Source organism: Camelus ferus, chromosome 17 (genome assembly GCF_009834535.1).
Source record: "Camelus ferus isolate YT-003-E chromosome 17, BCGSAC_Cfer_1.0, whole genome shotgun sequence".
NCBI classification, from domain to species: domain Eukaryota; kingdom Metazoa; phylum Chordata; class Mammalia; order Artiodactyla; family Camelidae; genus Camelus; species Camelus ferus.
The window spans coordinates 25,670,389-25,695,221 of record NC_045712.1 but is presented as its reverse complement, the minus strand read 5'-3'; the positions used below and the strand labels follow the sequence as shown (position 1 = coordinate 25,695,221).

At 48.6% G+C, this 24,833-nt stretch overlaps 1 protein-coding gene and 1 long non-coding RNA gene across 7 annotated transcripts in view; one reads left to right on the top strand and one right to left on the bottom strand.

Moving 5' to 3' along the window:
- On the bottom strand, positions 1-18,246 carry LOC116657151. Its single transcript, XR_004312176.1, has 3 exons — positions 18,166-18,246; positions 10,913-10,916; positions 1-11 (listed from the first exon to the last, which is right to left on the bottom strand). It is a non-coding gene; the product is annotated as an uncharacterized LOC116657151 (long non-coding RNA).
- Positions 11,310-24,833, top strand: part of DAG1 (dystroglycan 1) — a 52,443-nt gene continuing 38,919 nt past the window's right edge. The window contains exons 1-2 of one of the 6 annotated variants that reach the window (XM_032458506.1): positions 11,310-11,618; positions 16,599-16,650. The gene's annotated coding sequence lies outside the window, so the exon portion shown is untranslated. Of the gene's footprint in view, positions 11,619-16,598; positions 16,656-24,833 lie in introns of all 6 variants that reach the window. The other 5 variants (XM_032458507.1, XM_032458509.1, XM_032458510.1 and 2 more) reach the window with 5 other exon arrangements.

Genomic DNA, 24,833 nt, shown 5'->3' with positions numbered 1-24,833 from the left:
TGTGTTCTTCCCTCATCCCACTCCCCTTCAAGATACAAATCACAATTATTCTAATATCACAGGTAAGAAATTAGTGGAAAAATTAAATAAATGGCCCAAGGCCATACTGCTGAAGAGTGGCCATATAGGTGTTCGATCCTGGCAGAAGGAAATCATGTTGTATATAAAATCTGGTCTCAACTCCATGAATTTTTTTCATTTTATAAATATTTACTGAGTACTTTTTTCACATGGACATACTGCAGTAAACAAAAGTCTCTGGTCTTACAGAGTTTTCATTCTAGTGGAGGAGACAAGACAAATCAGTTTACATACAATGTCCAGTAGTGATAAGTACTCTGAGCAAAACCCAAAATACAAAAGTTATCGTCTAAAATAAATAGACCAACATACTCTTGCCAGGATTCAGCCAGGCCCTTTGTTAAAAGCCTCCTGGCTCCTAGGGTAGGCAATATTTCTTTCCTCATTTCTTAACTGTAGGTTCAGAGTTGCTGGCTGGCAGCAAGAGGTGGCAAGAACATGACTAACAGGCCAGGCTCTGCCTAGAGGTGGCCATACTAGGCAAAATGAGCATAAGAGGAATTCGGTTTCAAGATGAACCATTTGGGAGGGCTGTCTTGGGTGGGCAGTGAAGTTTGGGAGGGTGTGAGATTTGGGAAGGACCCAGAAGTCTGGGCATAATTTGGACTTGGGCTATGCTTAGCTTAAGGCCTGGTACGTAAATGTGCTCAATAAATGTGGTGAATAACTGATAGAGCCGATAAATGAAAAAAAACAAACCGAGCCAAACAAAAACCCAAAAGGTGTGTTGAAGGGCGTGTGTGAATGAGAGTCCAGAGATTCAAAAGCTCCCTGAGGCCCACAGGTTGGCAGCCAGTCCCATCTGGATGGGCAGGAGGCAGGGGGGCAGCAGATGCTTCTGGGAATCAGGGGGTCCCTAGTGTAAGTATAACAGCCCAGCTCTGGCGAGTACAGGTCTGGATTCTCAGCAGGGTTTGAAGCCGATCTATCTTTTATACCATCTCCAATAGGATGATGTGAAGTAGCTCCAAGGAGGCAGTAGGGCAGATGGGCCCCTGGAGGCTCCCCTAGCCCAAACCCTCAGGCTCAAGAAGGCAATGCAAGTCATGATGGCCAGGAGCTGGCCCCAAGGCTTAGCCAACTGGGGCAAAACCAGACTGGAATTCTTGGACCTTTAGCACACTGCAGGGGCTTCTAGCTTGGAGTCCCTGCAAGTACAACAGGATGTTTGGGACCCTTGTAAATTATAGGCAAAGTTGTGTGTGTAGGGAGTGTTTGTCTAGGAAAGGTGCCAATAGCTTCTTCAGATGATGGAGGTAAGGAAGGCTGGGGACCCTGCCACAGGGCATGAAATCCATGGTACCTCCTTCTCAGAGTTGGTTTCCAGACAGGCTCTGTGCTGTCTTCCCAAATGTCAGCTGACAGCCCCACCATCTCTGCCACGGAGTACTCAGCAGCTCCCATCCAGGAGCGTGTGTGTCCAATCAAGGAGGTAGCAGGGAATAAGACTTTCTCTGGTCCTTGGGGGCTGCTGGGTACAGCTGGGACTTGAAGCAGCTTCCTGCAGCTGTTGGGGACAGAGAGCCAGGAATGTTTGTGTTTCACTGGCTTTCCCAGGACCCACTGTCCTGCCACTGAAGTCACTGGACCCCACCAGGCCCCATTCTGGGCCTTACTGTTGGTACATTTTATCCCATTATGAAAGGAATCTGGAACGAGATGACTGTAGCATTGGGCAATGCAGGACCAGCAGGAGGCTGCTCAGCTGGCTTATCTTGTCTGTTCCCAACCTCCTTCCCTGAGTTCCCCCTGCTTGGCCCCCACTCCAGACCATTCTGCTTAGAGTCATCAGGCAAGTTCCAGCAAAGTCTGGGATGCCTAGTCAGAGCCCACTCAGGCAGTCACCTTTGCCCCATTCTTGTCCGTCTGGTCAGGCCTGCACAGGCTCTGCTACTGCTGAGCCCTTCCAGGGAGTTCCTCAAGCCAGCAGGAACCTTAGCTGCTCCTCTCCGCAAAGACCCAGCTTTAGTGACCCCCCTCCTCCAGGTGGCTTCCTCAGACTAGGCCAGGCTGCCTGAGTCCTCCCCACACACCTCCTTGTTTCCTGGTACAGCTCTCCCTGGGAGGAGCTGAAACACAGGCTCCTCTGTTTTCCTAACTATGACTTCTAGTTCTCCAAACTGGCCTTTTTGTGTGTCTGGGAACAGAGTAGTTGCTCAGAAAAGGGCTTTCGGATTTGATTTGATTGTTTCCCTGCCCTTCACCCAGTTCCTTACCCTTTAACAGTCAGGATCTGAAGAATGCCACCCTGAGGACACCTCTGTCCAAACACTGGCCCCAGGCCTCTTTGCTCTTTGAAAGGGGCTGGCTGACCTGGAGCTACCTGCCTTTTCTTCCTCACTGAGGTTCCTGCAGCCTCTTCCCTCCCTCACTGGTCCCTGACTATTCCCACAATCAGCAAGTGTCAAGACCCCACCAAGGTGAGGCCAGGGTGGCCACCAGCCATGTGAACAAAAAGAGAAGGAGACAGAGACCTGGCCCTGTTTCTCTCAAATCTGGAAGCCCCTCTTATAAGCCCAACGCCTCTGTATCCGGGACTCAGGCGTGGATGAGTCCTGGTAGTTGAAATTTTGATGCAACCACGTCCATTTATTCACTTATTCAACAAGCATCAGTGGAGTCCCTTACTCTGGGCCAGCCACAGTGAAGGCTATGAAGATGAACCCAGATCTTCAGCTTGGTCATTTCCTGGCTATGTGACCTCTGCTAAGTGACTTTACCCTCGTGCCTCAGTTTCCTCATCTGTAACGTGGAGCCAATAATAACTGCTTCAGAGGGTTGTTGGGAAGCAAAGTGAAATTTGTGTATCCAGGGTGCAGGACAGAGCTCAGTGATGGTAGCTGTTATAATCGAGGGCAACCTTTGCCCTCCAAGAGCTTGAGGTCTCCTAGAAACAGTACGGAGTCAGATGCTGAGAAGAATTCTGCATATTGTTCTTGAGTGGAATAGGCAGGGCTTGGGTAGGTGGAGGAGAAGGGGCCCGCATAGGTGAGTTGAGGGGAGGGGATGAGACTAGTGAGCCTTGACCAGTCCAGGGCAGGTTCCTATTGCCCAGGGGGATATAGGGTGGTGCTTAAATTTATTCTTCAGGAGGCTGGCAGTCCCTGAAGTTATGTTGGTTTATGAGGATTGGGCTCCAAAATGCAAATTGGACTCTCTGGGAGGTCTCTCCAGAAGGGTACAGATCTCCTACACAGACTTCAGACTCCAAGAAGCCTCATTTTCAAATGTTCATTCATTCCTTCCATTTGATTGGGTACCTAAGTGCTATGCTCTGTCTCAGGTGCTAGAGGTTCCCAGGATGGAGGAATAGCCAGACACAGATCCTCCAATCTGTCCTAGGCATAAACTCTAAATGAGACATAATACTAAACAAAGATCCAGAGCAGGGACACAGTGCCCAAGCCAGAAACTGAACGGGGAATGAGCAGGAATGAAGTCGGCCCAGTGGGAAAAGAATGCTGTGGGCAGAAGTGTCCCATGTGGGAAGGCTTGAAAGGCTTGAGGTGAGCTGGCAGATGCCTGTGTAGGAACTTAAAAAGGTTCCACGTAGCTGAGGGTTTATGCAAAAAAAAAAAAAAAAAAAACCTAGGGTCAAGATGTGTGGGTAGGTATTGAGAGAAGTGAAGGATGGAATGTTGGGGGGCAGGGGGTAGAGTAGAGGGCAGGTAACTAAGCTGGGCAGGTCAGGGTGAATGAGGAGTCCTTGTTCCCAGACAGTGGCAGTGGGAGGTCAAGCAGAACACTGAGCAGGGTGGGATCACAGGTAGATTTGGGTTTGAAAGTTAGCTTTGGCTGCTGCTGCACCAATACTGGGTCAGCAGAGGACAGGGCTGCATGGCCTCTCCTCCCTGCAGGCTGCAGTGGTTTTAGGGGCTCAGAAGACCAAAGCCCAATAAAACGAGGAGGATGTACAGGGTAAGGGCTGGCACTTCACCCTCAGCTAACAGGAGGGAAGGGCATCTTGGCCCTGGAGGAGGCTGGGAGCAGCAGCAGCTGTTACCCCTTGTGAGAGTGCAGACAACCCACAGCTGTGCTGGGTTTCCAAGATTTGAAGTCAAGGACATCTGAAAGGCAGGGCTGTGGGTGGGCCAGCAGGGCCATCGGGCAGGGGAGGAGGAGGTCATGGCAGTTCAGCAGGAGGCAGTGTCCCCTCTGATCCAGCTGTCTGGGAACAGCTGCTGGCCCGGAAGAGGGAGGGAACCAGGACAGCAGCAGGTGAAGAAGCCCCCTGGCTGCTGGGCCGTGGGAATGGAGGTCGAGAGCCAGTGGGGGTGGGAGGGCAGCAGGGGAGGGGCAGCATCTGCTGCCAAGGGGCCAGCCTGGCTCCAGTGCTTTCACAGGCAACCAGAATTCCTCTGGGAAGGAAAAGATGGGATGAGGAATGGGGGGCTAGCGAGGGAGCAAGTGCTCTCTTCCCCCTTCTGGTGGTTCCTCCAAAGGCCATCCCCCTGGGCTGCACTGCCTCTCTCAGGATCCTTCTAGAGCCCTCCCCCCGCACTAGTCCCTGGGGTTTTTTTTTCCCTCTCCCCAGCTCCTCAGCTCCTTATCTGCACCTGTGTCCTGGCCCTTCTGGGAAGGAAAGTAAATAACCCGGCACCTTTTGGAAAGCTCTGGCCCATAGGGTCAGGCAGGGAAAATGGTTTGCCCAAGGTCCCAGTCAGTCAGAGGCAGGCGCCAGGGCCCCTGCCTGTGTGCATCCAGCCCTTGGGGCCTCAAACCTGGGCTGCCCACTATAAGAGCAAGTAGGCCTGGGACTCCCCCAGGGCCTGCCTCCTGTGAACTGGGGAATTGAGGGAACCTACTGGGAGTGAGGCTGGTCCCAGTGGTTGTAGGTGCAGTAAGGAGGCCTGTGGGCTGCCACTTCTTTGCCCAACTCAGCACCGCTGCCACTGAACCAGCTGCCAAGGGTCCCAGCCAGCAGGGTGAGCACAAGGAGGTTTCAGGCAGAGGGAGGGCAGGGGATCAGCCAACGCCAGCTTCCTTCCTGAGGCCCCAAACTTGGGGGAGCAGCTCCTGGGCCCTGGCTTTGAGGCCCAGGCTATCCTCTTCTGGAGCAGCCTTCCCTCTACCTTGATGTCCCCACCTTGGTGTCATGCCAGCTGCCACATTCCCACATGTGCTTGAGGGCACAGAGATGGGTGGGGGAGGAAGAGACAAAATGGTTTTTTTCAACTTTTCTGTAAAAATTCTCCACGAATCATGAATGGGTCTTTGTATGGCCCTTAGGACATGTCAGTGCCTCTGCAAACAGCCACGACCATGTTTGCAGCCAGTCATGCCCACACACAGAGATCCAGAACCTTGGCTTCAAGCTGGGGTCTCTCTTACCTCCAGGGCCAGGGCTGGTCCTGAGTCCTTAGGACCTCAGTCCTTCCTGTTCCAGGCCTTCCTGGTCCCTGGGGTCCCTGACATCCCTTGTCAGGTTCAGCCTACTGAACTCATCTGATGAACACAGAGCTCTTCTGCCCATTCACGGGTGACCCCAGCCAGGACTTTGATCCATTCTGGCTAACTGGCAGCTGCAGGGAGAGACCTTTGAAGGTTACCAGCCCTGAGCAGTGAGCAGGAGGGGGATGGATGGGACAGCTGGCTGAGGTCCCATGTGCCTGCAGGTGACACTCAATTTCTCCTGAGGGCTTCCAGCAAGCCTGTGTCTAACAGCAGCCCAGGGGAGTCGGGTGGGAGGAGCACCCTAGAACCTGTCTTGGACCAGGATATTCCCCCTCCTTCTCTACTCTTTCTCCCCACTTCACCTTGGCCCATCCCAAGGGCTTCCTTTCCTCAGGGAGCTGGTGCCAGGCCCGCTCTGGTGGGCTCTGCAGGGTCTCTCCTAAAGCCCTTACCTGCAGCACAGACCAGGAGCTGCCCCAGCCATTCCTCTCACCACAGGCATTTTCCCTGCCCCCCTCGTCCTTCCTCCTTTGGGGCTGGAGGTGGGGAGGGGGGTGCCGCCTCTGCATTCCGGTGGAAGGTGGAGGCAGGGAAAGTGAGACATTTTCTCTCTAAATGCTTGTTCTGACTTGACTTCTATAGCGCCTGGTGCCCTTCCCCTGCAGGCCCCCTATGTCTGCCCCCTCCCCTGCCTGCTCTCCCACCCCTCTCCCCATCTCCCAGGGAAAGGAGGGGCTCCAGGGCTGGGGCCAAGCTGCTGCCCCCTCATTCCTCACCCCACTGCATTCCTTCCATGAGGCCTGAGGGCACCGTCCCCACTCCCCTCCTCCTTGCTCCCACCCTTCAGCTTCCCTATCCCTTGTTCCTGGGATCCTGTCCTTCTGGCAAACCTGAGCCAGCTTAAATCCAGCTCCAGTGCCTGCCTCCTACCAGTCACTCATCTTCCCTTGTTCACTGTTGCATTCACTGCTCAGGCCATGCTGACCTCCAAGATTCCTCAGACCTGGCCACGCCCTCCTCTGCCCCGACTGTGGTGGCCATTCCCTAGGCTGGTTCCCCTCATTTCCCCGAAACCTCCAGGACTTCCTACTTTATCTCCTGTGGGCTCTGTCTTCAGAGAGAGGACTTTCCTGAAGAGCTGTACAGCACAGCAGATCCTGGCGCCTCCCAGCCCTCTCATGCCCGATTATTGTACTTTTATTTACTTGTTTATTTACCATATATCTTGCTACACTAGAATTTGGGCTCCACAAGAGCAGGGCTTATTCCTTTTATCCCTTGCTGTGTTTCCAGCGTATAATAGACTCAGTAAATATCTGTGGATTAACAATCCATTGATGGATGTTTCAAACTGGTCCAGTCACATACAGTGACCTGTCATTCTCAGTGAGCAGGCAGGTCCCACAGCGAGCAGGCCCATACATCACATGAGGTCCCTTGATGATGAGGATGGCTGAGAGACTCAGAGAGGGCAATTAGCTTATGTAAGGTCACACAGTGAATTTAGCTCTGGGTCCCTACAGAGGCTTATTCCTCACATGGACATGGATCTACTGGGAGGTTTGGGGCTGATAAACTAACATTCACTCTTTTTTTTTTTTTTTTTTTTAATGGAGGTACTGGGCATTGAACTCAAGACCTCATGCCTGCAAAGCACTCAGTCTACCACTGAGCTAACCCACCCTCCCTTCACGCTTTATCCTTTATTAGCTCCCCACAAGATGGCTGGAGGGATCCCTCTTATTCCTCCCAGAATTACTGGGGATTTCCCAGACCACAGGTGGAGCTCCCAGAGGCCCTGACTGTCTCTGTCACTCAGCCTAGAGCAAAGGCTGTCAGTCCACTCAGGTCCAACACTTTCCAGTGTTCCAATGGGTTACCCATCAGCCATGACAGCAGTGCTGCTGGGTAGCCCGTTAATGTCACCTGACTAAGGGGCCACTGAGAGGATCCCAGGCTGATGAGAGGGATGGGCCCAGATCTCAGGCCATCTCTGAGAAGAGGTCTTTCTGCCCCTGAAGGAGCCTCTGGCCAACCTCTGAGCCATACATGGACATATGACTGAGCGAGAGAAGGGACTCTTAATCTGGCTGAACCAGAAGAGTGTGGGTAGTTTCCCCAAGAAGTTTAGGGGCTAGTTGGTCATTGACTGAAAAGAATTAACAAACAGACCGTTTACTTTGCTTGCTTCCACTGGCTACCTGGTCAGACCAGACCTAATCTGGTGTTTAGTCCAGTGCTCAAGGCCAGAAGCTCAGTGTTTTGAGAACAATCACCCAAAGTTGGACTTGGGGGACTGTTTTATCCCAGAGCCAGAAGAGAGTGGAATGTGGCTGAGCGAGGGGGCAGTAGAAATATGTGTCCACCTGGGGAGAGGGACTTTTATTTATTCAACTAGCCCTCACCCTTGCTGTGGAGTTCCTGTTCCCAAAGGACTGCATGTTCTGGAGAACTAGGTGTAGAAGCTGCTGCCTGGCTGACTAGAGGAAGGCCCTGTGCCAGACACGTCTGAAGGGGTCTGCTGGAAGTGCTGGAGTGGAGGGCCCTGCAAGGGAGGGAACTAACTTGTCGGAAGGCTGGTCGTGACCAGCAAACACGCCTACTGGCAGTTTCTCCCGGATGAACTTATCAGCCCTTTCTTTCTGCCAGAGCTGCTGGACAATCTGCCTTCTGTTAAATCCAGACAAAAGGGACTCCTCCCTTGCCCTGATTTGGCTGGCCCTGCTTGCCAGCCCACTGCTGGCCTGGCATTTGGGTCAGGAGCCTCTACTCTCAGCCAGCACTGACCCATGCTGCTCTCCATCGGGACTCGGGGAGGCTCAGCAGCAGGAGCCTCCCTCCCTCAGGCTGGGCACTGGCCCCAGGCCCTTGGTTCCTTGGGGAACATGCCAGAATAAAAAGGCCCTAGGACCAGAGGAAAGTTTGGTCTATGTAGGTGTCTGCTGGATTTTATTTGAGCTAGAACCAAAGCCATAGCTTAAATCACATCAGCCCCAAGTAAGCATTGGGACATCTGCCTTGGGCCTTACACAGGGCTTGGGCCCTTGGGGCTAATTGCCAACCAACAAGTGAGGCAGGCAGTGTCCGCTGATTCCTTCTTTCCCAAACAAAAATTGAGCCTCTACTATGTGCATGCTGTCAGGTGACTGTTGCAATGGTGGGAACAAGCAGGTGCACATCTGGCCTCAAGGACTCATACTTCCGTGGGGAAGAAAAAACTTAATCTGATAATCTTCCTGGAGCCTCTGGCTGGGGGTCTAAATGAAGGAAGCACTGGAGGCTAAAGGGCCAAGAGAATTGAGGTCTGACTGTCACTGACTGAAGAGCCTCATTCTCAGTCTCCTGATAGTCAGTCCTCCCAGGGCTCATACCACGTGGGCCCTTCGGGCAGCTGTTCTTGGGTGTGCCCTGGGTCTCACTCTTGGCTGTGCTCTCCAACTGGCTGTGAGCACCACTCCTGACCAAGGGTGGCCTAGGTACCGCAGGGGTTCCAGAATAACTCCCAAGGGTGAGTCACTGGGGACCTTGTGCTTAGCCCAAGGGTGGGCTGTAGAGTTTCATGAGAGTGGGAAGTCTTCAACTCTCAGGACTACAGGGAGTAGCAGAGCCTTGATTTAGCCCCTACACATCCTAGGGGCCCATGAAGACTGTCTACCTCCCTCTTTACTCTGCTATGGGTTCCATGGGGGTTGGTTGGGTTCCAGTGGGGGCTGGTTAGGCCCCCAAGAGGCTGGTCCAATTCTGGCCAACCAGGCCTCTTGCCTTCTAGAGCCTGAAGGTACAGGGGGCTGGGGGACCTGGGAGTGGATATGCCAAGGCTGGAGGGCTGGGACAGGGGGAGAGCATTGCAGCCAGTCTGGGACCACAGCATCTCCAACTGAGTCCCAAACTGGGAGAGGCAGAGACTGGAAGGTGGCTATAAGGGCTTCAGGCAAACACTGCTCCTCTTCTCCTAGGATTAGGAAGGGTCTGTCTCACCTTTTGGCACCAGCTAGTTGAGGTAGGGACCTTCCCATGGCCAGAGTTCTTGGGAAGCTTGGGCATGGGGTGCTGGGACTTTGGAGGCCAGATTGAGGCTTGGTGCCTCGTGTAACAAGACCAGTGCTAAAAAAGGAAGAAGAGGAGTTACTCTAGCATCCATGGATGGTCAGTGAGGACTAAAGAACAGCTAGCAGCTTCTGTGTAGATGGTAGGAGGGAAGTGCCTCATGAGGCCTGTACTCACTGCTGTCTTTTGTTTTAGAAAAAAAATATATATATATGTTTTATGTTTATAACTATATAGTCAGACATTAAACTACCCAGCAGAACCTGGGGCTGCAAAGCAGTGCCTGGTGTTTATTTGGGGGTAGTGGTAGACTCCATAAACTGAAGGAGTATATGAAAGAATGTATTTTGTTTAGAAACCTAAATAATTTTCTGCATTCTTAGCCTTTTCAAAGCAGCAGAATTTTAGAGCTGGATTTGAGAGGCCAGTAATTTTTTTTTTACTTTTAACATTAATTCATGATTTGGGCCCTTTTCCTGGTTTTTAGTTCTTTTTCTGGTCTATGTGAATGAAGTCTGGAACCCAAGTTTTTTAAAAAATTTAAAAAAAGTTTTTTTAGGGGGGAGGTATTTATTTTAGGGGGGAAGTATTTATTTACTTTTTGGAGGAGGTACTGGGATTGAACCCAGGATCTTGCGCATGCAAAGCATGTATGCTACCACTTAAGCTATATCATCCCCCGTTATGCTTTTAAATATAAAGAATCACAAACAGGTGTGAATGTTTGGGAGATGGGGCATTCCTTTCTGCTCTCTCTGAAATTTTCTTCTCCCAGTCCTTCCTGAAGAGGGGGAAAAAGCAGGGGAGACCCAGAGCTGTCTCGATTGTGGGAGGAACCCCTGGCAGGCGGCAGCCAGTTCTGTGTTCAGAATGTACTCACTGACAAGAGCGCGGGCCTAGAATTCCAGCCTGGCCACAGGCCCAGAAGAGAGTGGACAAATCCTAAACAGGGCTTGGGGAACAGAGCCCACCATGGGTCCCATCCCCAGACCCATCCAGTAACTGTTCAGGTCCAGTAACTGTCAGATCTGGGGCTTTGAGATTGGGGGGGGGGTCTAGGTAAGCCCTGGGGAGATGAGAGCACTTTTAGGAAGACAAGAGCCTTTCTGAAGGGAGACAGACCTTAGCAATAACCCCCCACCTCTTTATTCCCCCCACCCTCTGCAAGAATGCGGGCCTCGGGTGAGTGACCAGTGCCAGCGGGTCAGAGCTATTTCTGGCGCCTGAGGAGGCTTCAGATTCCGGGTGTTCAGGGCAGGAGGAGGGGACGAGGGTCAGGCCAGAGGCGCTTCCCGGACGCCCCCGCCTGCTGGGGGACAGGCCCGCTTCCTGCCCGTCCAGTCTTTGCCTCAGTTTCCTCATCAGTATAAGAATCGGACAACATGGCCACGATCCTTCGCAATTTAGAGGACGCTTCCTGATCTTTTTTTGGCTTAGAAATACCTCCTGATTTGTGTTCGAGGGAAATCAGGACGGCTGAAGGCAATCGATGGGTGGCCAGTTGTGGCCGGGCCAGTTCTCGAGCCTGACCACCCGGGTTGGTTGGATGCCTGTCAAAGACCCAAATGCCTGAGGTTGGGCGGGGCGCCCCTCCCCCACTTCCAGTCCCAAGCGCTCAGAGCGACCGAGATGGGCCGGGGCGTGTCCCGGGGACGAACCTGGCGGGCCGCGGGGCGGGATTTCCAGGATGGGGCGTGTCCTTTCGGGCGGGGGCGTGGCGGACCAATGAGCAAAGCGGCGCGGGCGGGGGCGGGACCTATGCGCGGGTGCGGCGCGCTGCGGGGCGGCCGACGCAGGCAGAAGCGGGCGTCGCGAGGACTGCCGGTCGGCGCCGCGCGGAGCTGGCTGAGGGATTGGCTGCGGCACTCGCGTGTCAGGGGGTTGCTAGGCTCCGGCCGCGCGCCCCGCCCTCGCGCTCGGCGCCCTCTCACCGCCCGGTACGTGCTCGCGCGGAGGCTGCGGTGCGGCGCTCGCGCTCCTCGGGCTCGGCGGCAGCAGCAGTGGCGGCGGCTTCGCGCCGAGTCCCCGGGGTGCAGCGGCGGCGTCTAGCGACCGGGAAGAGCGAGCACCTGCCGCGGCCCGCCCACAGGCGCTCGGTGAGTGCGCCGCCTGTCTCCTGCCGCCGAGCCTGGCAGCCCAGGGCCCCATGACCGTCGCCGCCCGAGCCTCCCTAGGAACACCTGCTGCTGCTCGCTATTTGGCCCGGGGTGGGGACACGGTCGCGGACGTCCTTGCGGGTGAGGCGCGGCGCGGCCCGGGCAGAGCCGCCCCCTTGCTCTCGGCCGTTTAGGCGAAGGCTTGGGGCATCGGCGTCCGGGTCGGGGCTGCGCGCCGCGGCGATGGGCCAGGCCTCAGCCCGGCCCGCGCTCCCGGGAACGCGGGGCCTGCGCGTCTGCCGCGGGCATGTGCGGCCTGCGGGCCGCCTCCCGGGCTTCCGAAGAGGGTAGCGCGGCCCAGTTTGGCCGGAGCCTGAGGATGGGGCATTGAGCCCCCGCAGGAGGCGAGGAAGGGCGCCGCAGCCTTTGGGTCCTCAGCCGCTCAGAGCCTTGGGGTCACCTCTCCACATACATACACACTTGGGCTTCTTTGGAAGCCGGCTACTACCTTTTCACTTGGTGTTTAGAAAACCATATTCACCCACGGTTATATTTAGAAAACGTCTCTAAAATGCTCTCTTGGTTTAGAATCTTTATGCCATAAATTCCAAATTAATTTCAAACTCAACTACTAATTTAAAATGCATTTTTAAATCTCTGTGACTTGAGAAACTTTTAGATTACTTTGGAATTAGTATTAATAGTGAGCATGAAGTTTTGTCTTGGTGAGAGCTACAGTCTAGGACAGCACGGGTTTAGCCTAGAGTTCTAACTTAAGAGCCTGGCCTGCTGTTTCCCTAAATAAGTGAGTAGACATGATTCCTGGCATGGAAGCCAGGCTCTGCAGGGAGGGTGGTGTTTATAGGACAGAAGTCCAGATAAAGAGTTGGATGTGCTACCAGGTGTTTTGGAGTTTGGTGTAGATGGGATGTAGTAACTTTATCAGGTTGTTCTGTGCTTAGGGTTCAGAGACCTAATTTTAGAATGTCCTTTTTAAAAAAAAAGAATTCGACATTGGCGGCATAGTTTGAATATGAAGTTGAACTTTGTTTGCCTTTGAGTCAAGGAATAAGAGCTCCTGGCCTGCATGCTTAAAGGAGGCTAAGGAGCCATTTCTTGGAGAAATCAGATTTGAGGAGGGAGTTGGATGCATAGTGTGAGCCTGTTAAAGGCCTGTGGGATACTGTATGGAAAGTCTGAGTGAGCAGTACTGTATAGGAAAGAAACGTTTGGTTGGAACATGAAACCTTGTGTACCTGTGTTGAAAGAGGTAGAGGGCAAGTCTTCACTGTTCTTAAAAGTTGATATGGCAAAATGCATTCATTTATTTAACAAATATTTGGCTTCACTACTTACCAAATTCTGTGGTAGGTCCAGGGGACTCACGAAAGAGGCTGGTTCTGCCTTTAAGGAACTCAGTTTGGTGGACAGTAGGGGATGGGAGCCTGTGATTAATAGTGTCTGCTCTCTAAGTGTGCTCACATGGTGCTTTGAGAGTCTGAGGAGAAAGGGAATTCCTGAGCTGAGGTTTGCAGGGCCAGCAGAAGTTAGCTGGGGGACAGCAAGCTCTGGACACAGGGAACCACATGTATATGAGTGCCTAGAATAGCACCTGTGAGTCCTTCAGCTTGACAGGTGGAAGCCCCACGCCTTCCTTCTACTTAGGAGTTCAAACTTCATACTCAAGGTGTAGGAGTCTGGGAAGGCTTTGCATTAGTGGAGTGGCACCATCCAGACCTATGTTTAAGAGATCTTATTGGTGGCCACACAGATAATGGCAGGGAGGGGATGGGATATGGACTGTTGACTGTGAGGTCAGCCAATGGAAGGAAAGATGAGGGAGGAGGAGCCAGCTCAGAGACTGGTTGAAAAAGTTTGAGCAAAGGGGCTACTAAGCTGTGGTGGGGGAAGAGACTGCATTCAGGAATATGTGGGCCAGAAGATTTAGCATGACCAAGGATTTAAACCACCTTTCCTGCAAGTTTGCTGGTGTCTCAGACACTGAAAATGGTGGGTTTTGGAGGGACCCTGGGACCACTTAGGCTGGAATTGTTGTTTATAAAAGGATAAGCATGGCATTTGATTGTTAAAAACCTTAAACAACTTTACTTCTCACTTGAACTGGGGGCATTGTGTTTCTTCTTGGGCGGGACTAGTATTTTAAACCCTGAGAGTAGATGTGTGTTCATCCTTGTTGAGGCAGATGAGAGCATGTTCAGTCCTTTACCTCACAGTTGTTCCAGCCTTTCCTGTGCTGGGGGGTCAGTGATGCAGTGGGCCTACATAAGCCACAGTCAAGGGCCTTCTGTGTTTTCTGCTCTACATGCACCATTGCTAATGCTTATGAGAACCCTTTATAGTGACTTAGCAAGCTGAGTCACAGATGAAGGAATGTTCCCAAGGTCACACAACTGCCATGTGGCAGAATCAGGATTTGAACCCAGATTGAACATTTGCCCATAGCCACCTGCGTTTGTGTTGCATCAAACCAATATTGGTGGCCTTAGTTGGGTCCTTCTCTGGCAAAGACCAAACCCAGGTATCTGGTGGCGGGCAGAATGCCAGGACAGTATGGGGAGGTGATCAACGATCCCACATGGAATTCCAGGAACATGCTGTGAAGGACCGTTTTCAGAAACCTAGGGTTTGTCACAGCCTTCTTGAAGCCTGTACTATTGCTCTGGGCATCATGCTGAAGTAAGCCAAGGAACTCGGGTCCTAGGCTAGAGAGAGCAGACTTTAGGGGAGAACTGCATTCGAGCTAGACTTTCAAGAAGGGTTAGTGGTTTGGTCGGTGAAGGAGTGTGGCAAGACGGTCACAATTCTGTGGAAGAAAGAGGTGAGCAGAGGAAAGGAATGTGAAGGAAAAGACTGGGCACCTTTTCTGTATGTTCTGGAAGGTTGATTTGGAGTCAGAATGCCACATGCGTGAGTTTGGTGTTATGTAGGAACAGGGAACCTTGAAGGTCTTGAAACACAGCTGTGGTGGGATCAGCTCTGGGTTTTCAGAAGTGAGCCTGCAGTGTGTGGAGGCTGGGCTGGACTGGAGGCAGGTTGGTTCCTGCTGTGGTCCAGTGGGGAGACAGTGGACCTGAATAAGAACAGTGGTCAGGAGAGGAGTGGAGAGAGAGAAAGAAGGTTCAAGATGAGTTAGTTCAGCAGATGTTAGGGACCTAAATGGTGCTGGTACCAGTGGGGTCTACCTTTGAAGGGAAGGGGCAGGAGGTCACAATGAAAAGATGAGGATGTAAGGCAGTATCAGCCAAGGACTGGTGGGGACTTGAGGGACTTGAAATAAAGAGGGGCCCCTAGACTGCAGGAAATGGGGAAGTCTTCATTCAGTCTCTGTGGCAGATAGGCAAAGATAAACTTATGAAAGAGAGAGCACGACTTGTTGATTCACTTGGTAGGTAATGGAACAGTGAATTTTAAAATGCTTGATGTTTTGGAGACTCAGAATCATGGCAGGGGTCATACAGCTTTAGACTGGATTCATTGAAAGAATTGCCATTATCTCACAGATTTGACATGTGCAAGGCAAACTAAAGGTGGCCCGTGATGGTGTGAAGTTGGAGCCCCTTTACCTGTACCTGCCTTTTTGAGTTGAGTGGTTTTGGTCATAGCCTTAATAAGAGGCACATAACTAGCCTAGTGGAATGGCAAGTGGGAATAGACCCATTTTGTGGATGGGCAAGAATAAGAGTGAGGTCTCATGAGTTTTTTTCTAGCCAGTGTAAGAAGTCAGTAATGAGAGGTTTGATTCAATATCCAGGTTCCAGGGTGTGTTGTTTAGATTTGAGCCACTGTAGAGTGTGACTGCTTGGAGGCTGGGGGCTTTCAGAGTATCAAAGAAGTAAGACATGCTGGTGTGAATATCAGAAGGGACCCAAATGGGGGCTAGAGTATTGAACCTTAAAGGCACTAAAAGTGAGAATAAATTCAGATAATATGGTCTTCAATGTGTCCTGTGTATTGGTCAAGGATTTCTCTCTCCTTTTCTGGAGTAAGTTTTCTCCTTCCATGTTAAAGAGTGTTTCTGTGACTTTGCTTATTGTGCTGTTGCTTGTTAAGCCCCCATCTTTCTCTGCTCTTCCTGTGTTGACTCTCCAGTCCTGGAGTAAGGTGATGGTGGTTTTGAATATATGAGTGATTAATCTTGTCATTTCCCAGTGGGTGTTTGTGTGCTCATGCCTTTGGGTATTAATTTAAAGCAGTCTTCCTATGAGTTGCATAACCTGCTTTGCCTTTTGACTGTCCCTCTTCACTCTGATCATTAGTAATAACTGCTCAGATAGCAATTTCTATAAATAGGATTCTAGAGTAGTTTACAAAACTACAACAGCCAGAGGGCTTAATTTAGCCTTAATGAATAGGGTTTCCTATTTTCCTATTTCTTAGGTTTGATAGCTAAGCATTTTCTTAGCCTTGCTCTGGGGCCTGGGTGGAAAGATGGATGGGATGCAGTGGTACAGGGTCATAAACTGAGGGTGTCTCAGTTGGTGAAGCTGTTCTGTGTTCTGTTGGAGCGAAGTAAATCTGAATGAAAATTTTGCAGTATGTTGACTTAATTTATATTTATATTTTAAAAGTAGGATTCTAGTGGGAATAATCAGATAAATATAAAAAATCAGTTTTATCACTGAGTGTCTTTATCCTACACATCATGGAGTGCATTTAATAGCGTTGAGGTTTTGCTTCTCAGTTATACCTTCTTGAGCTAATTGTTTTTGAAAATACTACTGTCTAAATTTTAGACACTGGAATTAATTTTATATCTTTGGAAGTGTTTATAATTTTTGGTCCTGGATGGACTCTACAGAAAACATTTTGTTTTCTTTACCACCCTTTGACATAAAGGGTGACTGGTTGGCAGGAGACTGAATGGCATTTCCCACTTCCTTTGGAGTTGGTCATTGTGGTGTATGTAATTCTATTTCAGTTGTGAGCATTCACCAACATTGGTTCCTTCTTTTCCTGCAGGGCCTCTGCTCTCCAGGAAGATAAAGCTTTTAAAGCAGCCTAGCACTAGAAGGTGAGGTAAGGTACTTGAAAGGGAGATTTCTGCAAAACAAAACGATGGATAATCACATACTTGGCAAAATGAAAACGGAATTTTAAAACACTATGGTGGAGGAAGAGCTATATTAAATAATACATATATTTAAAATAAGAAATGTGGAAGATAAAAGTAGAAAGGAAAAAATCCCTTGTCTCCCCAACTTTATTCTTTCTTTAACTAGAAAATGCTAACACGTGGTACAAACTCATAAGGTTCTAAAGGATTGTACAGGGGAAAGAAATGTTGCCCAAGTGCCTGCTTCCCCTCCCTAGGAGCAGTCATTATTTCCTGATTCCTGGGTGTCCTCCAGAGTTGGACCTTGGGCAGCACTTTTACTGAGTTTAGGTTAGAGAATAAATTTATTGTCCTGTTTTTACCCTCCTAGCATTATAGCATGATCATTGCTCTATATGTATAACATTTCTGATGGTTAACCTATCCCCAGTGCTTAGATGGTTGTTAATCTTACTTTGGTTATAATAGGTTATGTTGCAGTTAACATCTTTCTGCATAAAGTTTTTAAAAAATTTTTTCTTATCACCATATAAAATATAAAAATATAAAACTTTTGATGAAAGTGAGATGTGACTTACAGTTTTGCAGGAGCACATCTATAAAATCAAGTAAGGCAGATTTGTATTGATTGTGGTTTTTTTTTTAACATTTAAAAATAGACATTCTATGTATTGATTTTTATTTTTAAACACTGTGTATGTTTTCCCTAGTCCCTTTTGTATGACTTGCGTGGGTATGCAATTTTTATAGTCACATGGAGGCCCATACTCGATATTTCCTCCCATTGCAGGTGTGTGCAGCCACAGATGCATCCTGAGGTAGTCACAGCTGTTGGATACCCTAAGTATAGGGGACCGTGCCAGTTGAGGGGAACTCAGGAACGAATGAAGCACATGGAAGGATGTGTTATCTCAGGGAAAGAGTGGCCAGTGCCCAGCATGGTCCTCTGTATTGGCATTTGCTCTTCATTTCTGTAGATGTTGAGTTTTTGTGTATGGAGTATGGGAATCAACAAACGAGAAGCACCTCTTATAGAGTTCTTTCTAATTGTTGGTATATGTGTATTGAAACAGATTAGTGGAACTGGAAGATGCTTGGTTTGACAAATGTTATGGTTGTCTTTGTTTTACCTCTCGCTATGCTGGGAACCTTTCCCCCGGGCATTCCAGAGGTTGATATGGGATTACTCAAGAAGATTCCCAAGGCATGGTATGGCAGAAGTGAGCCAGTTCTGCCTTGGTTTTCATAAATGCCTCTCTTATTTAGCTTAGTTGTTCTTCAGGGGCCGGGCTGATTTTCTAGCCAGTTTTTGCCGAGAAAAATGATAAAGTCAATGATGGAATTGCAAACGGTGTTTTCTTTTTATTTGGCCATTAATCAGAACCTGGGACACCATCCAATTTTCTGGGCCCTTACTGTACTATGAAATACTTTCATAAAAGGTACATCTCGTTGTAAATGTCCTGTGTATACTCCTGCTTTGGCTGGTAGGTTGTCTTTGCATCAGATCTGCCCTGACCCCTGGGAGCCTTGCTTACTGGATTTAAAACTTTTTGAAAATAACGGAGACCAGCCTGATGAGTAGCCCTTGAGCAGAGGTGGATTCTGGGTCTTACAGAAAATGAAGAAATGTAGAGAACTTTGCTCTACCTGTTAGGTTAAACATGCCTGAATAGTGTCTTATATTTTTAGACATTTGAGCAATGTTGGAAAGATTGAATTGCCTGAATAGAGAAATTTGGTAGGAGGAGACTAGAAGAGAAGCTCTTTATTAAAGATCTAAAAATAGAATTCATTAAAGTTACAAACAGATAAGAGTAGAATTCCTTTCTTGTTCTTTCCTTCTCTGGATTATGCTATCAGCTGTTGCTTCTGCTTACCTGGGAAAGATCACGATATTTTGTCAAAAGGGTCAACGGTATGGACTTATAATACTGTTTTGCCAGTCTGAACATGTGCTTTTTCCAGTTTTAAAAGTAATTTAAAAAGTGACTGGATTCCTTGGCACTGGGAAGAAATCCTTAGCAGGAAAACTTGATTCTTCTGCTTGTAGAGCTGACCCTGGGCTGACGGGGCCTGTGGGGGCCTCTGTCCCCTCAAAGCCCTGAGAGTTTTTCTTCTTCTTTTGGTTGAGCACTGCTGACCAGAGAGGATGCCTATGCGGGCCATCTAATCCATCTGATTTCATCAGGTGGCATCTCAGGTCTCCCTTCTGGTTTTTTGTTTTTTTTTAGAAGGTGTCCTTTTTTGATTTATGCAGCTGGAAAGGAAAATGGTTGCTCAGGCTTTCTTCTTATGCAGGCCTCTGATGCCCTGAGCTGCCTGTGCCCTTTCCCTTTATGTGAGGGGGTGAAGGAATGTCCTGGCCTCCCTTTTCCCCTCCTGCCATGAGCTTCCAGGGAGAATGGGGCCCTTTGTGGCTGTGCCCACAGGCACAGCTCTCCGCTTCAGTGGCAGGCCTGCTGTGGCCTTTCTGTTCAGTCTACTGTGGTTACGGGGCGCTGAGGAGCCGGGAGCCTAGCGTGCAGTCATTTCCTCACATGCTGCTCTGCTGTTCAGGAGAGTTCTGAGGGATGGTGCTTGTGCTTTGTTTGCCCCTGGGTCTGCCCTCTGGTTTTGTCACGTCTTGGTAAACATTCTTTTAGACCCCTTTGCAGGCCTGAGCTCACTCTTGTGGCAGATCTCAGGCCATATTTGGAGATGCAGGCCTGCTGCTCCCAAGGGTGACTGAGTGCCTGGTCACAGGAGGCTGGGCAGTACCTCCAGGCCTTTCTCGTGTTCTGAATCCACTGGGAAGCATGGGATTAATCTATATGTAAGTGAAATTGGGTTTCAGATTTATTTTGGCTTTCAATTATATCTCAGTAAAGCTGAAGAACTTATTTTGGCTTTAATCAACTCATTGAAGATGTGAAATGCCAAAATATGAGGTAGGGGAAGCCAGAGAGACTCAGGTTTAAAAAAAAAAAACAGATTTGTTCTGGATATGGGAGCGCTCCCCTGGTATCAAACTGCCTTACCCATCAGGCAGTTCTTCTCCTGACCCCAGGCCTATGTGTCTCTGGAAAAAAATGTATGAGGTACTTATGGTTTCAGTGAGATAGGGATAGAGGCCAGTGGCTGCTGCTTTTTTGAGGGTGTTGGCTTCAGACAGGGAGCCAGATGTGTGATTATCTGTTGTTTAGCAGGTTCTGTGAAGGGTAGGTGAGCAAGCTTCTGGTCGTAGGGGGATGGAGAAGGCCTGGTCAGGCCTTCCTGGAGTTGGCGAAGGGCTTTTCTACACAAGGTCTACATGATTGCATGGAGGGCTGCTGAGAAATCTGCTCCTTCCAAAAACCCAGGTTGGTTGACTTTGGAATGATCCTGGAAATTGTTCTTGATCTTAGTGAAAAGAAATTTCATTCTTTCCATGATGCTTTAGTACGTACAATTTCCTTGTCTTTAGTGAAACTGTCTTGGCACTGGCACTGCCCTGGATGTTTGCCTTCCTCCCTTTGCCTTCTTTATTACAGGGGGGAAAAAATTCTAGCGTATTTTATCCTTCTGCCTGAGCAGAGTGATACTTTTCTTTCTCTGTTTTAGGCTTGGGAGTGGCATTTTGTTTTTATCAAATAAAGAAATAAAACATACTTGCCATGCTGAGATCACACTGCAAATGCCAGCACTTATTAGAAAATGATATTGAGTTTTCTAAAGAAGAACTATTCTTTCAAATAGTGCCTGGTCACAAGAGGTGACGTCTACCCACTGTAGGTTCTTGCTTTTTGGCAGGACAGGCAAGATTTCTGGCACAAGTGTGATGAGATTGGACAATGAAAACACTGAGTACCCTCAGCAGTAGAAACTTGGGCCTGAGGAAGGAACCTGCCATACTGAGTCCCCTGGAACCCTCCCATCCTAATGTGATCTTAAGTAAGGCCTTTAACCTCTCTGTCTCAGTAAAATTGGGATAGAATATCATCTCCATAGGCTGCTGAGAAAATAAAGGCTTCCTAGTAAGGTGCCCTACACCTCTCCATGACTACTACCTGTTTTGGGGGTTTTTTTTTAAATTTTTTAATTTTTAAAAATTGAAGTATAGTTGATTTACAGTGTTAATTTCTGGTGTACAGCATAGTGATTCAGTTATACATATTATCATAATTGCTACTTGTATTATACTTGTCCTTTTTCTGATGTAAACTGAGAGTCTGATATTTAATAAAGGCTGGACATACTTCTTAGGTTAAGTGGTGAGTTTAGGGTTTTTTTTTATTGTGTTTTATAATTAAATGCATAATAAATTATTTTATATATATCAAGTAGTATCTTATAAAAAAAATCTAGACATGAGCCCACTGGTACTTCCCAGAAAGTAGCTCTAGCTTGACTCCTTGCTCACCTGTGGAGCATTGAGTGCTGTGATGTCTCACTGGGACAGGTGGTCCTTGGGGGCACTGGCCCCATCGATGTGAGTAAAGGACAAAAATAGTTTGTAGACCAAGGACTCTGTTAACTAGACAACATTGTTTAGATTTTTAAGGAGTTTCTTTGGAGAGTCTTTGTTGTGCCCAGGTTTGTTTTCTAGAACTTCACGGTGCAGTGGAAGGAGGATGGACCGGCAAGGTTGCCATGTGAATTGAGTGACTGGAAGTGCTTCATTTCCTTTTTTTGTATAATGTTTATTTCTGTTTGAGTTACCAGCAGAAATGCATGCCTAGTATAAAAATCCCCTGGTTTTTAAAGAACTACACATATACTTACTTTTTCTGTATGTGACTATATGATTTCCTTACTGGGTAACTTATAATATAAAATTATAGGATGTGAGGAGAATAAGGGTACAGGCACCAGTGTCCAATTTCTGAGCAGAGGATAATTATCCTAAAGACAAAAGTTGGGCTCCCACCTCCAGGTGATGAAGGCACCATGTTTTATGATTCTGTGTTGAGGGAAAGCTGCCTGTGGGTTCCCAGTGGAGAAGGCTCCACGTGATTTCCAGATAGTAGAGGATTTGGTCTCTGACCTTTATGTTAGAGGCAAGTGAGGGTAGAGCTATTGGCTGTTATCAGATAAGAAAATGATATGATACCACCAGAGGGGAGCTGAAAATCTCTAAATGCTCACTCTAAATCCTTTAATAAGGTAGAGGGGAAGCAGAGCCGACAGATCAGGGAGTAGTCCTGGGGCGATGCAGCAGAACAGTCCAGAGGAGGCCGCTGTGCCAGAGCTGATTCTTAATACAGCAGAAGAAACACCAGTGTGGAAGTAAGTCCATTTCTACTGTAGGCACTATAGACTTCTTGTCATTGTCGGGGGATTACTGGCCTGGGTAGTTTTATTTCAGATTTGGATCTGGGGTGGAGAAAGCAGGGTGCCTAGTGGTGTACGTAGTGATGTCCATGTTCCTTAGCTAGTCTACCCATGTTGGTTGTCTGAAGCACAGAAATATTACGTTCATAAGAGGTTATGGGTGACTGGATTAAGATTGTTTGTATTCTGTATATATATTTTAAAGTGTGTACTTTGTCAGGTCCTTTTCTTTACCTGTTTTAGCTTACCTAATGAATTTATGTTTATAATTGGAAAAAGTTAAAGAAAAAAGGAGTTTGATCTAGGACGTGTTTAAGATTAAGTATTGACTGTTAAGCAGCCTTACAAGACTGGCTAACCCATGAACTATGGAGGGAACTGTCATGTGGCATCCCTTAGGCAGGCCCTGTTGGCAGGGGTTTTCAGTTATTTGTTCATTCATTCATCAGGTGGTTTTTGAGTCACTGTCATGTCCTGGGCACTGTGCTAGGCCTGGGGAGGGGATCTGGTGATGGATGAGAGAGTTATGGGCCCTACTCCTGCCCTGACCAGAAAAAAGAGGGAGGAGTTGTGATGATTATTTCCTCTCAGTTGGTGTTTTTTAGAAAAAAAGTGTGGTTTGGAGAAGCTGCGGGTGACTTCAGTCAGTGTGCCTCTGATTCATCATAAGGGGGGGTGGGGGGCTAGGCCCATTCAGAAGGTGATGTGAGGGATCAGGGACAAGACCTTAGAGAGCTTGGTACGCAGTTCTAGATTATTTTCGAAGCCAAGCTGACATTTGGGTACACACTGATGTGTCTGTGACCTGTTGAGCTATTTCCTGACCCTGATGTTGTTCCTTAGACAATTCAGGCGAGGCCTTTGAGTTGGAGTTTCAGGGAGTGGTCAAAGTGAACTTCGGGGAGGCCTTTTGGTTTGGTGATGATTTGGATGAGGGTGTGTGTGTGTCGGGGGCTTTGGGGAATAACTGAGGAATCTGCAGGAGATAGAATGGTTATTAGGGAAGGTTAGCCTTGAAAGGATAGGGAGGGAGAAGATAACTCAATGTGTGGAGGAACTTTGCTGTATTTGCTCTGTTAATCACCAAGGCAGCTGGAGGAGGTGAGGGTGGGGGTGGATATAGACTTCACCCAACCCTGAGATGATGGGACTTATGGTGACCTAGACAGAGTCAGCTTCTGAACAGAAATGGAGGCTGTGAGGTTGGACTAGCCCAGAGTCGAGGAATGTTTGGAGTCTGAAAGATTAGTGCTGGTGTGCTTTGCCAGGGAGCAGGTTAAAACCCTTTAGGGCTATAGGAGTAAGGAAAATCTGCAGGGTAGGGAGTAATGACTGAGCGTGTCAGAATTTGAGGGTACCTGGTTTAAAAAGAAACAGAAAACCTTCTTCATCCATGGGAACTAGGTGAGAGGGATGAAGGAGCCATGCAGCTGTGGGCTCTGGGTGAGCAGCCAGTGGTTGTTCCTAGTGCTGAACCCCTGAATTAGAGAGAGGTCCCCACCTAGTTGCCTGTGGGGCCACCCTCTCTGTTCGCCCTTCCTGGTGAGGTTTTTTTTCTGCATACGCTGCTTTGCAAAGTCCTTAAGCTCTTTCAGGGCTTATTTTATGTTTATTTCATCTTATTTAACTTAAAAAAAAAACTTTATTAGTGTAAAATAAAACAAAAATAGAGGAAACAAGACCCCCCCAAAAAAGTATAGCTTAGTGAATTATAAGGTCAACAAATAGAGCTTTGTTGGCCCCCAGAGGCCTTTCCATGGGCCCCAACCCTGCCCCAGCCCTTTTTTTTCCTTCCTTCCCAAGGTGACCACTTTCTGTCTTTTTGTATCCATTTCCTTACATTTATTCTTATTTAAAAATTTTTTTTTTTGCTGGGGAGCTGGTAATTAGGTTGGTTGGTTGGTTGGTTTTCTAATGAAAGTGCTGGGAATTGAACCCAGGACCTCATGCATGCTAAGCACATGCTCTACCCCTGAGCTATACCCTCCCCTTCCTTATGTTTCTTTATAGTTTTATCTCCAAAATATGTATCCTTAAACACTGAGTTTAATTTTGTCCATTTTTGAAAATTGGCATATCTTTTAATCTACATTTTCTCCCCTTTGTCCTCTTTTCTTGCAATTACCTGCTGAAGAACCTGGGTCCTTAGACCTGTAGAATCTCCCACAGTCCAGATTTAGCAGATTGTGTCGCAGGGTGCAATTCAGCATTCTCTTCTCTGTATTTCCTGTGAATTGGCAGCCTTATCCAATGGCTTTATCAGCCTCAAGTTTGGTCCCTTTGGCAAGGCTAGGATGGTTTGGGTCTTTCCTCCGGAGTGCTGCTTTCCTCATGTTCCATACTTTGCTCAAAGCAGGTACCCAGAGCACCACTTCTGTGGCAGGATGATGGGGTCTGAGGAGAGGCCAGGCCCAGCTCAGGCTCTCAGTGGCTCTGTGATCCTTGATCCTTGTCAAACCAGTTTCCCCAGCACGGATGTGACAGATGTTGCAAGAGGAAAAGCCTGGATGTGTCCTTTGGCCTAATTCACTTAGATGAGTTTAAAGTGCTGTCTGCCTCTCAGGCCCTCCCTTCTTCCTTCAAATTTCCCTTCTCCCCCCAATACTCGGCTACTCTGCCTTTCATTGTCTGTTCTTTTTTTGCCCCCTCTTCAGTTTTCCTCTCTTCTTTCCCCCTTTGTTGATAGAGTGTTCTGATGGGGAAAATATTGAGAGAGACTTAGGAGAGGAATTCTCATCCTGCTTAATTGCTCACTATCTGGGGACTGTGGAAGCCTTGGTTTACCCACCTGTAAAATGTAGGTGTTGCTCCTGATGACTTAAATGGTCGGTTCAAACTGTGTCTTATGA